Below are 17,278 nucleotides of genomic sequence, written 5' to 3' on the forward strand. Positions count from 1 at the left end.
TCACATGTGGCTAGTGGCTATTGTATTGGATAGGACAGATTTGAAACATTTCCATCATCAAAGAATGTTTTCTTATATAGTACTGCTCTGGCATTTAACATAGATAACTTTAATTTCTCATAGTCTAGCTTTACATAATATACCAATCCATGTACAGTGTAAGAGCCTTACAGTAGTGTGCTTTCATTTCATCCATCTTTTGTGTTATGGTTTAAACCCTTTAATATATTACTATTTTTGCCTTAGATGGTCAGTTATAATTTAAAGAGATTAAAAGTAAGAAAAATGTATCTCATATTTAACTACATTTCTACCATTTCCAACATACCTTATTTATCTGTGTGAATCCATATTTCCATCCAGTGTTAAATTCCTTCTCCCCAAAGAAACTCTTTGATTATTCTGTTTTGCTGATCTGCTGGCATTAATTTCTCTTGGCTTTTGTTTGTCTGAGAAAGTTTTTATTTTGCCTTCTCTTTTTCTTACTGTTCAGGTCAAAACATATTCTGATTTTTTTCATGATTTCTTCTTGAGTCAATGATTATTTAGTAGTATGTTGTTTAATATCCAAATGTTTTTCCTGGTTATCTTAGTATTTTTTGTTTCCAGTTTAATTAAACTGTGTTCAGTTATCATGCTTTTTATGATTTCAATAATTCTAAATTAATTGAGACAATTATGGCACACAATATGGTCTATTCTGGTATACATTATTTTGGACACATGTACGTTTTTTCTGTTGTTGAGTAGAGTGTTCTTTAAATAATAAGTCAAGTTGGTTGATGGCGCTGTTCTGATTTTCTGTGTCTTTGTTGATTTCATCTTGTTGTTCTAATAGTTATTGAGAGAAGAGGTGAAAATTTTCACTTTGAATGTTAGATTTATCTATTTTTCCTTTTATTCCATGACTTTGCTTCGTGTATTTTTAAGCTCTATTGTATACACTTCAATGTTTTCTATTTCCCTCTGTTAAATTTACCTTTGTTTTAAAATAATGAAATGTCCCTCTTTATTCCTGGCAATGCATATTGTTTAGAAATATAATCTATCTACTATTAATAAAATGATTTGAATCTTCTTATGCTTACTCTTTTCATGATATATCTTTTTTCAGTGCAGTTACTTCCTACCTTTCTGTTCCTTAAGGGGTGTCTCTGTAGATAGCACATATTTGAGCCTTGTTTTTATTCTGTCCTTTCTGAGAGTCTCTGCCTTTTAACTGAATTCCATAATCCACTACCCTTTACTCTAAGTATTGTTCTGTTTGGGTTTGAGTCTACCAGTTTATTGTTTGTTTTTTCTTGCTCCTTCTCTTTTTCTGTCCCTCCATGTCCTCCTTCCTGTCATTTTTGAATAATTTTTTTGGAATTCTACTTTAATTTTCCTGTTGTGTTTTGCCTTCGATTTTGAACACAGAATTCTGGGTTGATGGTTTTTCTCTCTGTACTTTAATGATGTTGCTCCCTTGTCTTCTGGGTCATGTTTTCTTGATTTCTTGTGTGAATCTCATAATTTTTTTTCTTTTTTTTTTTTTTTTTTACTGAATATGAGACAATGTGTATAGAACAGGAGACTCAGATAGACGCTATTTATGACTAGAAATAGGCCCTTCCCTTCTTCTATCAGGCCGTAAGTCAAGTCAGTCTAGTCTGTCAGTTGAGCTGGATTTGTTTTTTCTTGTTGCTCTTATTACCCTCAGTGCCTCCGAGCCTTCCTATCCCTTCAGCAGTGGAGCGATGCCACCTTATGCTTAGTGGGGGGCCTGTTTTATCAGAGCATTTTTCCCCATTGCTTCTGCTTCACCCCCAGCAGGTCCCATATACCCATGACATGTGGCAGCGTCCCTCCCTGCTCTTGTCCCCTCCCCAGTGGTAGACTGATGGTGCTCATTATTCATGGTATGTCCTGTGGGGAGCAGGGCTTCTTGTCTCTTCGACTCCAGCTTCAGTCTTAGGCAGGTCCTGCATGCCTGAGCTTCAAGGGTGGGGCTTTCTCAAAGCCCTTGCTCCTGCCTCTCGCTCCATGGTGGCTGAACTTACTCTGGTATCTGTGGGGGAAGGTTATGTGGGCGGGAGTAGGTTGCCTGCCTTTCTCCTCTGCCCGCTCCGACCAGTGCTTTTGATCTTTATAGGATCCTGGCAATGAGTGGGTTTTCCTACTTTCCCCCCAGTGGCAAGTGGCTTTTGTCTGATGGCAGGGTGGGCAAGCACACTCAGGTTTTCACCATCCTTGATGTGATCACAACCTTGGTCTGGGACTGCACATAATTTCTGCATAGTATGACAGAAGCTTCTAGAACAGTGAGTCTTGTGTGTTCCCCAGTGACTGCTGATCACCAGTCTCACATCTGTACTGCCTTGGGAGTTTCTCTCTGTCCTAGCCTGTCCCTAGTCTTGCTCGTGAGCACCCAGTGGAGGACCTTGGAAAAGAGTGAGTGCAAATTTCCCTTGTGCCTGGGGCTCCCTGCTTACACTGGGCCTTTAAGAAATGGTTAACATTTCAGTTGTTTTCTCCTCGACTGCTTTTGTGGCAGCCACCTTTTCTTCCCCTCTTCTGACAAAAGTCACACAATTCACATCCTCAGAGGTACTTGCCATCCTTTGGAATTCAGTTCACCCAAGTTCTTTGTGACTCTCTGATAGGCTCAGGAAACCTGTGACTCTGTAGGTGATCTGGCTTTCTGTTTTTTATGGTGGGAGTGGCTTTCTTTTGTCATTTTCACAAGCAGAGCCCCCTCCTGTGTTCAACTGTTTATTTTTGGTTTTGCCATATAATTTCCTTTTTACGCAAACATATAAGTTTTCTCCCATAGGCCTCTGAGGTTTATATTTTGACTAGAAAGGGTGTCCTTACTACAAAAGGAGAAAAAAACCTCTCATGTTTTCTAATAGTGCATCTACATTTCATTATTTTATGTTCAATTTTTTCATCCACCTGGAGTGTGCATTGGTGTGTAGCATTATATATTAATTCAGATTGATTTTTTCCGAGTGGCTGTCTAGTTGATCTAATACCGTTTGTTGATTTCATCTTTGATCTACTGCTTCTCACACATGTGCCATTAAGGCTTGGAAGACAGGATTCAGGTCATGCTTAAACTTTCCTGGTATTCCATTTAAGCACATTGTCTTTATTTACTTTCTGCTGTTGTTGCTTGAGAGTACAGAGCATGGAGAGAGTTTTCCTCTCTACAAGCAGTGCCTCTGTGTTCATGGTTTTATCTTCCTTTCCTTCCAGTTCAAGAACAATTTCAAATGGGATAATACGTATTAAATACTCAGTAAAGCAGTCTCCTACTGAAGTAAGCGGTAATTTCCACCTACCTAATCCTTGGGACAGGATGAAAGAATTCTGTAATACTAACAATATACTGTGTTAGGCATCATTTGTGAATTCCAGTGTTTTGTTGCTGATTGAACATAACAGGTAATTCTAGGAGTGAATTCGTCCTTCCAGAGGCTTCCTTTCCAAGTATTGCCACCTCTTCTAGGACGGGAGCTTGGCAGGGGCATTCCTACTGTTGTCGCTAGCCTTCCCAACATCTACCCTAGGTCTAGAGTGATCAGTCTAGTTCATCTCCTAGATGAAGAAGCAAGGTCTATTTGTGTTTGGTTTCTCCTTCCAGATTCTTTGTTTCTGTATAAACACTTTTTTTTTGGCAAAAATGCTGACAGCACTATTCTGATCTTAGTCCATCGCTGATTCCTTGGTCCAGTTCTCTCACGGGCTCTGTGTTCCTTCATCACTGTTCTGTCTTCCTTGCTTCTTCTCCTCCTTTTACCTCTTCTTAAGCTCCCCTACTCTTAGTCTTCCCTCTACCCCAAATTTCATTGAAATTTAAATGAAATTGTGTCTATTACACAATATTAATTTACCTGTTGTAGTATAAGGAAAGATATATCTGGTCTTTGTCCCTGATTCCTGGCACAGAGCTTCAGAGACCCTTGGGATTTCCTGAGTGATAGGACTGTGTTTGTTATCCTAATGAGGTGACTCATTATGGGTCCCAAGATAACTTCGGGATGGAGACTGGTCACCAGAAAGATCAGGCATGTGATCAGAAGGTTGGAAGATTTAGCCTCCTGACCTCTGGGTAGAGGAGGAGAACTGGAGATTGAGTTCACTTATATGGTCAGATTTAATCAATCATGATTGTGCAATGAAATCTCAATAAAAACTTCAGACACTGAAGTTTAGAGGAGCTTCCTGGTTGGTGAACACACTGATGTGCCATGAGGGAGATGTGCCCTGAATCCAAGGGGAGAGGGTGTGGAAGCTCCTTGTCCAGGACCCTTCCAGACTTGGCCCAATGTGCAGTTTTTGTAATAAAACTGTAATTATAAGCATAGTGCTTTGTGAGTTCTGCAAGTAGTTATGGAGAATTATTAAAGCTAAGGGGTTCATGGGAGCCCCCAAATTTGTAGCCAAGTTGTCCAGAGTGCCAGGTGACCTGGCATCTGAAGTAGGGGCAGTCTTGTAGAGGATTTTGCCCTTGACCTGTGGGACTGCGTCAGAATTGTATTACAGTATGGCCCAGTTGGGGTGGAAATTGAGTTCTTGGTCTTAAAGGGACTCCTCCTTGTTATAGGGGGCACCATGTACTCTTTTGGGAATGACTCTTCAACTTCCAGCTGAAGTTAAATCCTACTTTTTATTTTAGTAGATGCTTTCTTATCTAGGTGATTGAGACCAGTAGTTGTTTGGCTAAGTGAGAAAGTCACTTAGAGAAGGAATTGTTAAAAAATGTAAAATATGCTTAAATATTTTATTTGAACTTAATACCTATAAGTATACATTTATTTATCAATCATTTGATGTTAGATTAAGATCTTTTCTTTGATCAGGGATCTAATGTCTGAATTCCATATGGTCTTGTTGCCATAAAGCTTACCTACTGTGTGTCATCCCCAAATTCTGGGTTCTTTGTAAAAATGAAGTGTGGACATAAGATATGCGTGAAGCCTTACAAAATTAAAGAAAAAAATCTCTGTTACCTGCTCTTATATTTGCCTTGCCTACAATTTTTTTTGCGGGGGGGGGCTGAGCTGTGTGGCATGTGGGATCTTAGTTCTCTGACCAAGGATCGAACCTGTGCCCCCTGCATTGGGAGCACGGAGTCTTAACCACTGGAACACCAGGGAAATCCCAATTGCCTACATCTTATTTGATTGAATTTTCACAGTTTGCCTTTGAGTCTTTCCAAGCATTTGTCTTCCTTTTTGGAGAGGAAATAACTTTTTCAGCTTACATAATATTCAATTAAGTCACATAATTCCAGTTACACTACAAATGGTATCAGTGTGTTTGGTAATACACTTTTAATTTTGATGAGTAGGCAGCTCAGCTGTTGCTCCCCCGTGTGAGAGCATTCAGTGTGCTGTGGCGATTCATCAGAAAAGTCTAGAAAGTCATTGGGTAGTGTAGTAATCACACTTAGAACAACTTGGGGCCTTTTTGCATACTTTAGGTTGACATCTAGAAATTCTTCCTCATTTGTAAAATTTTATTGGAATATCTCTTCATGAGATGAATATTGGAGAGGGGACTGTCAATAACACCACATTTCAAACTCTCCTTTTATTGGGTGTTAATTCAGAAATGTTTATTCCCAATCCCATAGTGAGATATGGGCTGCCCAAAAGTTATTCTTTCTTTGTAAAGTTAGAGAAGGTGAGGTGGGTCTGGAGAGCAGGCATGTGCCTTCATCATAGGCACATCCTACATTTTTCAGTTAAAAAGATGTTTGGAGTATAGTCTAGACATTGACTCCCTTAAAGCTGAATATGGGGGTACCCCTTGGAAAATCTGTGTATTTCTAAGGGTTCACATACCCTCATTTGAAGTGAAAACTGCTATTTTAGAACATTGATTAAGAGAGCTTCAGCTTTATTGATTTCCATTTTTATAATTCATTTTATTTTCTTTAACTATAAGAATGAATCCTGGCCTATTCTAAAAGTTCTCTTCCTCAGTCTCATTCCTCAGAGATAATCATTGTTATCAGCAGTGGTTTACTGTACTAGATTTTTTCTGACCATTTCAAAACATGTTATCATCAACTTGCCCTGAGTGGTCACAAACTTCTCTACCCTTACAGCATTTAAAATGTATAATCCCCACAAGTTAACCCTACTTTTATCTCTCTTTGAATTTCATTCGTAAAGCCATCATGTTTTCAGGTGGGAGCCATTTTTGACAAAGTGTTTTTACCTAGAATTTCATTAAAAGCAAACGAACCAAAACAAAGATCCCAAATGAACTAACAAATTAAAATCCAGGATATAAAAGGTTTGGCATTTGAATATAATTATATTTGGATTTTTAAAAATGAGTCTGAATCCATGATGAGCCTAGAGAACAGGAACACAGTCTCTTCCCTGAGTTTTCACGATATAAAGATACTACTGGTTCAGGTTTGTTGGCCGCTGATGAAGCTTTGTGTAGCAGTTATCTTCCAGTATTAGTTTAAGCCATATACGCAAAAGAAAATTGAAAGGATGAGCTCCTTAATTCAAGAAGAACTTACTGATTACAATAGGGATCCAATCATGAATAAGGGAGTTGTGTTCCCTGCCCTGATGAAACTGATAGTCTAAGAGATGGTGCCCAGAAAAAAAATTAATGTCAATTAAGTATTATTTTATACTCACTGGGATTTTCTCTTTTGTCTTGGAAGTTTTAACAAGAATTTTTAGTCAGTATTCACGTAAGGAATTGTGTATGCACACGGGTGTGTGACTGCTTAAGTAGATCTGAGAAATGCTCATAAAGATAAATTTTTTTTACCTGAAAATAACTTTAGTATTAGAGAAAAACTTTACTGAAAATAGAAAGCCTAACTATTAGACATAGTTATCAAGTGCTAAGGAGTCAATTAATGTATGTATATGTATGTATGCACACATGTACGTGTATGTGTGTATGCATGGATGTATATAAGGACTTAGCTATGAATGTAAGATACTGCGGCTTTGGAAATCATCTGGCTGGTTAAAATTTCAAAACACATGATTAAATTTATCAAAGTAATATTGGTGTCTATTTGAAAAAGCATCAGCCTCACCTCTCTGTCCCTGGTCCCATTCTCCAGCTGCAAATGCTGTTTTCCTTTTTTTTTAAGATTTTATTTTATTTAAAAATTTTTATTTTATATTGGAGTATACTTGATTTACAATGTTGTGTTACTTTCAGGTGTGCAGCAAAGTGATTCAGTTATACATATACATATATCCATTCTTTTTCAGATTCCTTTCCCATATAGGTTATTACAGAATATTGAGCAGAGTTCCCTGTTCTATACAGTAGGTCCTTGTTGATTATGTATTTTATATATAGTAGTGTGTACACGTTAATCCCAAATTCCTAATTTATCCCTCCCGACCCCATCTTTCCCCTTTGGTAACCATAAGTTTGTTTTCTATGTCTGTGAGTCTGTTTTGTAAATAAGTTCATTTGTATCACTTTTTAGATTCCACATAGAAGTGATATTATATGATATTTGTCTTTCTCTGACTTACTTCACTTAGTATGATAATCTCTAGGTCCATCCACGTTGCTGCAAATGGCATTATTTCATCCTTTTTTATGGCTGAGTAATAGTCCATTGTATATATGTACCACATCTTCTCTATCCATTTGTCTGTTGAGGGACATGTAGTTTGCTTCTGTGGCCTGGCTATTGTACATAGTGCTGCAGTGGACATTGGGGTGCATGTATCTTTTTGAATTATGGTTTTCTCCAGAAATATGGCTACAAAACAGCTGCAAATACAGTTTTCTTTTTTTACATCTTAGATTTTGTTAATATCACATTTCTAAGCAATATGCATTTATTGCATATTGATTTATTGATTCAACAATTTAAAATCTTATGTATTAAACTTCTAGATAAAGAATACATGTCCCTTCTTGGATAGTTTTATTGTTTATTTGCATGCATAAATGTTTTTAGCTTATGCATCATATCAAATTCCTTTTTGTTTCAGAGATCGTCTCCATTCTGGCTGCTTCTTCCATTGTATCTAGCTGAAAGACTGACCCTCTGGCTTTGTTTCTGTTTCATCTGTCTTTTGGATTGATTTCCTTCTTTTCCCTTGTCTCTCTCTTTTTGAGCTTTACTCTTTTGGTGTTTTTTTTTTTTTTTTTTTTTTTTGCTACAGTATATCCTTCAGTAAATTCCTAAACAATTGGGTTCATGAAAGTAAAACGTTTGAAACAATGTTTGAAAATTTATTGATAGTTTTGTTGGGTTTAGCAATCTTTTCCTTTAGAATATTGAAAGCATAACTCAATTGCTTTTTAGCATATAGTGTTGTTTTTGGGAAGTCTAATAAAATTGTTCTATTCTTTTTCCACGTTAGTATTTTCCCCCATGTTAGTATTTCCCCCCTGGCTTTTCAAAGCTATTATCCTTTTGTTTTGTTTTTGTTGTTGTTATTCTGAGAAGTCTAAAATTTCATGCAGATGTTATCTTGGCATAGGTCTGCTCTTCATTCTGTGTTTCTGGGCACTAACTGGATTCATGTCCTTCTGATTTGGACATGTATTGCTTTGATGATATCCTCATTACACTTTTTGTTGGTGTTTTCTATCTCTGGAGTAGGATATTGGGACATTTGGATTGTTTTTATAAGCATTTACTGTTTGCATTAATGATTTCCATCTCTTTATCTTCATTTTTGAATTTTATGAGAGATTTTCATTGGTTTCATCTATTAAAAAATTCACAAGAGTGCTTTTTCATTATCAGATTTTGTTATCATAGCATTTTGCAGTATCAGATTACCTGGATTTGAGATGTGGTTTGTTGTTGTTTTTTGAATACTTGATAGATGGCTTTGTAAAGTTTTGTTTTATTCCCTTCCCTTACCTATTGTCAAAGATTTAATGAGAATATATCTCTATCTCTATACATCTATCTATACACATATGTATATGTTCTATGAGATTTTATATATATTATAATATATATAAAACTAGTAGAGGTATATATTAAATATTAATAAACAGACTATTTGGCACATCCTAAATGTTAATCATTTCCTCCTCCTCCTCCTTTTCTTTTGGAGTCATACTGCTACTGTTCGTACTCTTAGGTCTTTGTCTGTTCCTTGAATTAACTCTGTGTCCTCTAGTTTTATTTTTTCTATTTTGTTTATTTTAGTCTTTTTCATATTGGAGACTTTCTCTCAATGTCATTCCTCCTTAGAGAAGAGTGGAATCTCTGAATATGTATAGGACTTGGTGACCAGTGGAATTTGTTTTTGAGTATGTTGGTGGTCAGCCAAGCCTTCTGCTTTGAGCCCCATGCCTTGAAGGACCTATTGAGGTCCCTGGAAGTGAATCAGTCTCCTTCCCCGACTCCTGCTGTCTCAATCAGTCACTCCTAATTCACCTTCTTTCCATCTCCCAAAACACTATTACATGTTTCTCACTTGTTGATATCTCCACTTTTATTCTTTGCTCTTGTGAGTTCAAATCTTTTGTCTTCCTTAACTGTAGTATTGGTTGGGTCTTAGGAAGGAGAGAACATCAACATAGGTGGGTGATTTACCATTCTGGGGGAATTAAAAAATTAAAACATCTATTGAAAACTGGTTCTGCTAAGTTGCTCTTAAGGAAAGGTTCATGGTGACGTGTCAGGGTAGCATATCAGAATGCTATTTTACTGATAATTCTGGGCTTAGATACTTAGTGACATGTATAACATGAGAACAAAAATAATGTTTATAAGAGTTTAAATAACAACTGAAATATTGTTTAGGTTATGATAAAAAAACATGCAGCATTTTGCTGGAGTCTGTTTTAGTTAGAAGTAAAATAGAACAAAATTTTCTTAGGGAAAATGTTAAAAAATACATATGTACTTTTTATGTTTAAAATGTACAACTGGAAGCTTATCACCAATTTCTACATGCACATAGATTTATTTATTTTTGTCCACGGAGATGGTTCTGCATATAAATTTAGTAGAAGAACGGTTAAGAAATCTATCCAACTGTGCATGAAGGGACTTGCAGGGACTAAAACAAGTTCTTTTGTTTATTTTTAACTCTCCATTTGGCTTTATTCTAACTTTAGCATATATATACACTAGTTGTGTAACAGGCTCTTTGAAACTGAACACAGCAGTTTCACTCCTCCTTCTCACTTCTTTTTCTTTCTTTCTTATACTTAGCTATACCCCTGATTTGTGGGAGTGCTAGGAAAGGGGCGGGGGGAGCATGCCTGGGGCTGGGAGAGAAGGTGCCAGTAAATCGTAATGTCACTTCTCTACTTCATCAGCTACCACTATGGGAGAGGCTTTTTACAATCTCTCCTATCCTTCTGCAATTATGTTCTCCTTTCAAAAGAAAAAGGGGCTCAGTCTGATCAACTGAACATGGGGAGCCACTTCATTTGATTTCCTGTGCCCCAGTGATCCTGCTGAGTTTAAAACCTTTAAAAGTACTAGGCAATGATGAAACCGGGAGCCAGGGAGATAGAAACTGGAGGGCCCAGCGTAGTCCAGTGCGGTGGAGATGGGAGTCATGATTCACATCGTTGGAGATGCCCTAAATTTGGCAGCAACAGGCTTTTAATGGGAGAGCTAAGGGTTTAAGGAGGCATTAACTGAAAACTTTACGGGAAATAAGGAATTCATGCACCAGGTGGGGAAAAATTAAAACAAAGGTTGCTAACTGTTTCAAATCTTTAATTCAATAAATATCCGTTGGGTAAGGGGACCATTATAAGGTGGATGTTTTGCTCTTAGAGGCACTTACTTTTTCCTTATTCTGAGAAGTATAATTTTTAAAAAATGAATTGAATTCGGTTCTTTGCATTTCTTCCTAGATCTTCCCAGTTTAATAGTTATTTAAGTAGTCTATAATAATAATAGCAGTAATTTTACTGTCATACTTATTATTATTACCACAAATATTTTTAAAATTTTTATTGAAGTATAGTTGATTTACAAGGTTGTGTTAGTTTCTACTTATAGCAAAGTGATTCAGTTTTAAGAATATATATATATATATATATATATTGTTTTTCATATTTTCCATTCTGGCTTATCACAGAATATTGAATATAGTTCCCTGTGCTATACAGTAGGAGCTTGTTGTTTATCCATCCTATATAAACTAGTTTGCATCTAGCACTATCAGTATTTATTGAGCACTTACTATACACCAGGCAGCATTCTTGACACTTTATCTATATTACTATTTATCCTCACATCAGACCTCTGAAGCCTTATTATTTTGCAGATATGGAAACCGAGGCAAAGAGAAGTGAAGTCACTAGTTGAAAACCTCCCAGAAGTAGAGAGATGGCAGGATAGCTATTGAAACAGAGGCACCTGGTGTCTTTACTGACTGTAATGACTTCAAGTTATTTCTCGCAATGTTAGCTAACCCCAGCTTATTTGGAAACTTCTCAAATCTAAAGAAAGGTTGAGTGAAAAGTACATCTTTATATCCCTTATGAGATCCTATCTTATTAGAGCTGCCAATTACATACTCCTATGCCTATGCAGCTATTCTTTTCTTTTTTTCTGAATTGTTTGAAAGTAAGTGGCAAACTGTATATATTTCCCAAGAACAAGACCATTCTCCAATACAGTTTGCTACTGTAAACTATGTGGCCATACACTAAGGCAGATAATGAATTGGGTTTTAAAATTCCATTTACCATACACACACACAGACAGAAACTTTTTCAGAAACATGAATGATCCCAAAAGATTTCTTTTGCCCAGTCATGTTTTCACTGTGATACCCCTTGATGTGAAGCATGTCACCTTTTTCAAGTCCATGAAGTTAGAATTAGTGAGTGACAACGTATGAGTCATCTCAGGCTGCCGTAACAAATTACCACAGACTGGGTGGTTTAAACAACAGAAATTTATTTTCTCACCGTTCTTGAGGTTAGAAGTCCAAGATCAAGGTGCCAGCACATTCATTTTCCGGTGTGGTCTCACTTCCTGGCTTGCACACAGCCCCCTTCTCACTGTGTCCTCACGTGGCCTGTCCTGTGTGTGTGTGTGTAAAGGGCAGGCTCTCTGGTATCTCCTCCTCTTCTTATAAGGACACTAGTCCTGTTGTGAGGGACCTGCCCTTTAGACCTCATTTAACCTGAATTACCTTCCTAAAGGCCCTAGCTCCATGTACTGTCACATTGGGGGTTAGGGATTCAACAAATACATTTTGTGGAGAGGGGGTAAAATTCAGTCTATGACAGACGTTTTGAAGGAATACTTCTGAAATATGGGAAGATTAAGTCTACTAAAAAGTAGCATCTCAGTGTAACATGTGAAAGTATATGTTATCAATTACAGACAGCTTTTATATTATAATTAAACTGGGAACTATTTCTAGTTTATATATATAAATAATCAGAAAGGCTATATATATATATAACATGATATATATTCATCTAATGATGAGATCCTCTCAGAGCATTTATTCCATGGTGCTTATCATCTTATCATCTTCTTATATGTATCTTCTAGTTGATGGTATTCTTGACAAAGAATGGCAAAGAGATAGTAGATTTGCTTAAGAAAAGTGTGGAGGGCAAGTCTTTAGAATACGTGTTTTTTAAAAAAAATTTATTTTTTACAATAGGTTCTTGTTGGTTCTCTATTTTAAATATAGCAGTGTGTACATGTCAACCCCAAACTCTCAATCTATCCCTCTCCCCAGCCTTCCCCCTGGTAACCATAAGTTCATTCTCTAAGTCTGTGAGTCTGTTTCTGTTTTGTAAATAAGTTCACTTGCATCACTTTTTTTTAGATTCCACTTATAAGTGATATATGATATTTGTCTGACTTACTTCACTTAGTATGATAATCTCTAGGTCCATCCATGTTGCTGCAAGTGGCATTATTTCATTCATTTTAATGGCTGAGTAATATTCCATTGTATATATGTACCACATCTTCTTTATCCATTTATCTGTCGAGGGACATTTAGTTTGCTTCCATGTCTTGGCTATTGTGAACATTGCTGCAATGAACATTGGGGTGCATGTGTCCTTTTGAACCATGTTTTTCTCTGGATATATGCCCAGGAGTGGGATTGCTGGATCATATGGTAGCTCTATTTTTTGTTTTCTAAGGAACCTCCATACTGTTCTCCATAGTGGCTGTACCAATTTTCATTCCCACCAACAGTGTAGGAGTGTTCCCCTATCTCCACACCCTCTCCAGCATTTATTGTTTGTAGACTTTATGATGATACCCATTCTGACTGGTGTGAGGTGATATTTCGCTGCAGTTTTGATTTGCATTTCTCTAATATTTAGTTATGTTGAGCATCTTTTCATGTGCTTTTGGCCATTTGTCTATCTTCTTTGGAGGACTGTCTATTTAGGTCTTCTGCCCTTTTTTTTTTTTTTTTTTTTTTTTTTTGCGGTACGCGGGCCTCTCACTGTTGTGGCCTCTCCCGTTGCGGAGCACAGGCTCCGGACGCGCAGGCTCACGGGCCTAGCCGCTCCGTGGCATGTGGGATCTTCCCCGACTGGGGCACGAACCCGTGTCCCCTGCATTGGCAGGCGGACTCTCAACCACTGTGCCACCTGGGAAGCCCTGCCCATTTTTTGATTGGGTTGTTTGTTGTTTTGATATTGAGTCGTGTGAGCTGTTTGTAAATTTTGTAGATTAATCCCTTGTCAGTCACATTATTTGTGAACGTTTTGTCCATAGAATAGGTGTATCATTTTGAATAATGTCAGAAGAAAAATTTTCTTAAGATGAATTAGGAATGCTGAGTATGGGAGATTTTTAGATATTCTAAAAACTAAGGTAAGTGGCTGGGTTGTGTTGATGTTAGAACATATTATTGTTTTGACTTTTAATCAGTTATTGAAAAATTGTATTTGTAATATCTATAAGAATAGGATAAAAATAGTTTTCCCCACAAAGACAGCGTTCCAGGTAGATGAGAAATTTTTCTGGAGGAAAGTTGTATTTTTTGAGTGCAGGTGGAAGGTCTTAGGCAGGAAAGGAAAAGGTAGTTGGGATATAATTCTTAGACTGGATTAGATATGGCTTTTCAGGGAAAAATTGTAACATAGTGTAATGGATTATCTTTTATTTTATCATTGCCTTTTGCCGCATGATCATAACTGTCTACAAAAGCATTCAGAAGCTTCCCCAATTTCCCCATGAGCTGCTCTTTAGCCCTTTGCCACTTCAGCTATTCTCTTTTGTGAAGTCTTTTCAGGTGATTTTCTCCTCTTTAATTATTGGGCTAAATCTGCCATATTCTCAGTGAATGGCTTTGAGTGGTATTCAAGCAGCTCTACTATGTCACTTTCAGTGACCTTATGAAATTCTTCATCCTTTGTAACATTTGCATCATAGGATGTTTTGGACCGTCGCTGAGGGGCTCGCTGACAGCCTTGACAGGACAGTCCCTTGTGTTGAGTGGGGACTAGTTTTTTTTTTTTTTTGTGGTACGCAGGCCTCTCACTGTTGTGGCCTCTCCTGTTGTGGAGCACAGGCTCCGGACGTGCAGGCTCAGCGGCTATGACTCACAGGCCCAGCCGCTCTGCGGCATGTGGGATCTTCCCGGACCAGGGCACGAACCCCTGTCCCCTGCATTGGCAGGCGGACTCTCAACCACTGCGCCACCAGGGAAGCCCCGAGTAGGGACTAGTTTTATGTGTGACTAGGCATATTTTTTTATTCTGATGATGTTAATGAATACTCACATAGCAGTTAACACAGCTTCCATATAGACTACCCAGCACAAGGGTGGCACACAGAAAATTGGCAAGAGGAGGGTTAGAAATGAACTGTCTGTGCTCCTATCAAATGCCTGCCTCTTCATTTAGGTTCCACCCATTACCTCCTACCTACTCAGACATCTCTCTAGCAGCTTTCCCTCTCTATCAGATTTTTCCCAACAGCATACATGTTTGCTGTAAATTCTCATATCTTAAAAAAAAGATTGCTAACATCTATATACCCTATACAGTCTCATTTCTCTTCTTCCTTTTACACCACAATTTCTAGCTATAATTATTGTCTCCAATTTCTCACTGTATGCTTTCTCTGAAACCCATTCCAGTCATGATTTGCCTCCACTGTTTTTCTGATACTTTTCTTGTGAAGGCCGCCCCTGACCTGAATACTGCAGTGTCCAGTGGTCCTCATCTTACTTGAACTCAGAACAGCAGTTAACACGACCACTCCCTTATCCTTGAAACCTTTGTCCCTTGGGCTTGCAGAGCACCCCACGTTCCTCCTTGGTTCTTTTCTTAGGCCACTGGCCACTGCTTCTCTTCTCCTAAACTCTTAGCATTGAAATGAACCTTTAAAAAAATTCTCCAGCTACAGTTATTTCCTTGGGGATTTTTACCCAGTCTGTTGGCTTTAAATACCATCCACATATTCTAATGATGAACAGATGTCTAGCTTGAAACCAGCCTTCTCTCTTAAACTCCAGACTCAGACGTCTAATCTAACTGCCTCTTTGACATTCTTCAGTTAGGAACCTAACACCTAACAAGCAAGCTCCTGGTTTGCCTTCTTTTATTTAAGAGTCAGCCCCACCCTTCTCGTTGTTGAAGGCAACAACCTCAGAGTCTGCATCGACTCCTGTCCTCCTCTCACATCGTACATTTAACCCATCAACACATCCTGTCACCTCTGCCTTCTAAATATATCCAGAATGCCACCTTGTCTTACATCTCCACTGCTACCACCTGGACCAAGCCATCATCACCTCTCCCTGGGTTATGGTGACAGGAGCTGTGTCCCTGCTTGCATCCTTGTTCCTCGTTAGTCTGTGCTCATTACAGTAGATCCTTTACAAATATTTGTCATATCCAGTCATCCTAAGTTCAGACTTCCCAGGGGCTTCCCATCCGGTTGTGAGCCTCACGGTGACCCATGAGGCTCTGGGTAACCTGCCCATTCACCCTGCGTTATCTTTCAGACATCATCTCCTACTAATCTTCCCTTCTCTCACATAGCTCCGGGTAAAGGGCCTCTTTCCCTCAGATATCTGCGAGTAACAGTCTCTCACCTGCTTTAATTTCACACTGACGTGTTAGTTTCTTAGGGCCTCCCTGTTTTAAATTCCATATTTCATGCTTTGTGTTTCTTTCATCACAAAAATATGAAAGACTCTTGAGGAAGAGGATTTTTTTGTCCTGTTTTGTTCAGTGTTACCTTTCCATGTGTCTGGCACAAAGCAAGTGCTCAACGAATATTTATTGAAGAAATATGTAAACAAAAAACCCAAAGTCATTTATTCAACATCTATGGTGTAAGTATTAATCACGATTAAACACTTTTCATTCATTAAGCACTTTAATTGAAACTTCATAACCATCACGTGTGATAGATAATGTACTAGTTGTGTATCAGAAAAATGAGATTGAATTACTCAGTGGAATTCTCCAAGTGGGGAAGCTGGCATTCCATTTCAGCAATTCTGACTCCAAGTCCAGGGCTCTCCCCTTGGTTACCAACAGGGAAGAATTCCATTTCCACCTTAGGAGAATCGTTAGATATTTCCATTTGGTATCTCTACTTGTTGAGGCCAGAAGCATCTCTCTTTTTTACTACTGTGTCCTCAACCCCAGCAGAGGGCCTGGCACATGGTAGGGGCTCAGAGGATATTTGTCTGCACAGCTAAGTTACCATGTTTGTCCAGCTGATGGTCCCGTGGCTACCATAGTCTTAACTTATGTGACGTCTCTCCTTTTGACAAAAAGCCAAGTTGGAGCTGGGATAGGGGAAGAAAGTTGAGAATTATAAGGGAAGCACAACTAGGAATACTGGGCATGTTTCCCAAAGGCAGGTGACTAGCCACAGCCTCATTCTCTGCTTTCATTTCATGAAATCTTGTTTTCAGCCTTTTGTTTCCTCTGTTTTGCTTCCATGGAGGGGGGAGGCTGAGAATGCCATAGAGAATACCCCACTCAAATCAAATAAATGCCTTCTAAGATCACTGGAGTGTGATGCTTCTCTCTGAGGGTGTATTTTCTTGTGCTGGGCTGGAGGAGGAAGGGAAAAAAGGATTTAAACAAAAGGAAAAGGATTCAAGGGAAATAATAGAATAAAGAAAAAGTCACCCTAATCTGATGCCTTCTGTCTCTCCATCAGCTTTCAAGTAGTTTCAGCTGAAGAACTTTTACTGCAGATGTGGTTTTATATTTTACCTCCTTTACAGTGGGAAAGCCCTGACTGCACTGGGACAAATAGTTATTTACCCTGCTGTTTGCAACTTTTCTTAAAAGCATATTTATTTATTTATTAAAAACAAAATTTTTAACATCTTTA

At 38.1% G+C, this 17,278-nt stretch overlaps 1 protein-coding gene and 1 long non-coding RNA gene across 5 annotated transcripts in view; one reads left to right on the forward strand and one right to left on the reverse strand.

Annotated features, from left to right (window-relative positions):
* The window catches only part of TAFA4 (TAFA chemokine like family member 4), a 126,333-nt gene that overhangs the window by 77,051 nt on the left and 32,004 nt on the right, over positions 1 to 17,278 (forward strand). The gene's annotated exons all lie outside the window — the stretch shown is intronic.
* The window catches only part of LOC309813200, an 85,516-nt gene continuing 83,226 nt past the window's right edge, over positions 14,989 to 17,278 (reverse strand). Inside the window, exon 7 of the long non-coding RNA XR_014295453.1 lies at positions 14,989 to 16,992. This is a non-coding gene — a long non-coding RNA (uncharacterized lncRNA). The remainder of the gene's footprint in view (positions 16,993 to 17,278) is intronic.

This window comes from Mesoplodon mirus, assembly GCF_964341445.2.
Source record: "Mesoplodon mirus genome assembly, chromosome: 12".
Taxonomy (NCBI): Eukaryota; Metazoa; Chordata; class Mammalia; order Artiodactyla; family Ziphiidae; genus Mesoplodon; species Mesoplodon mirus.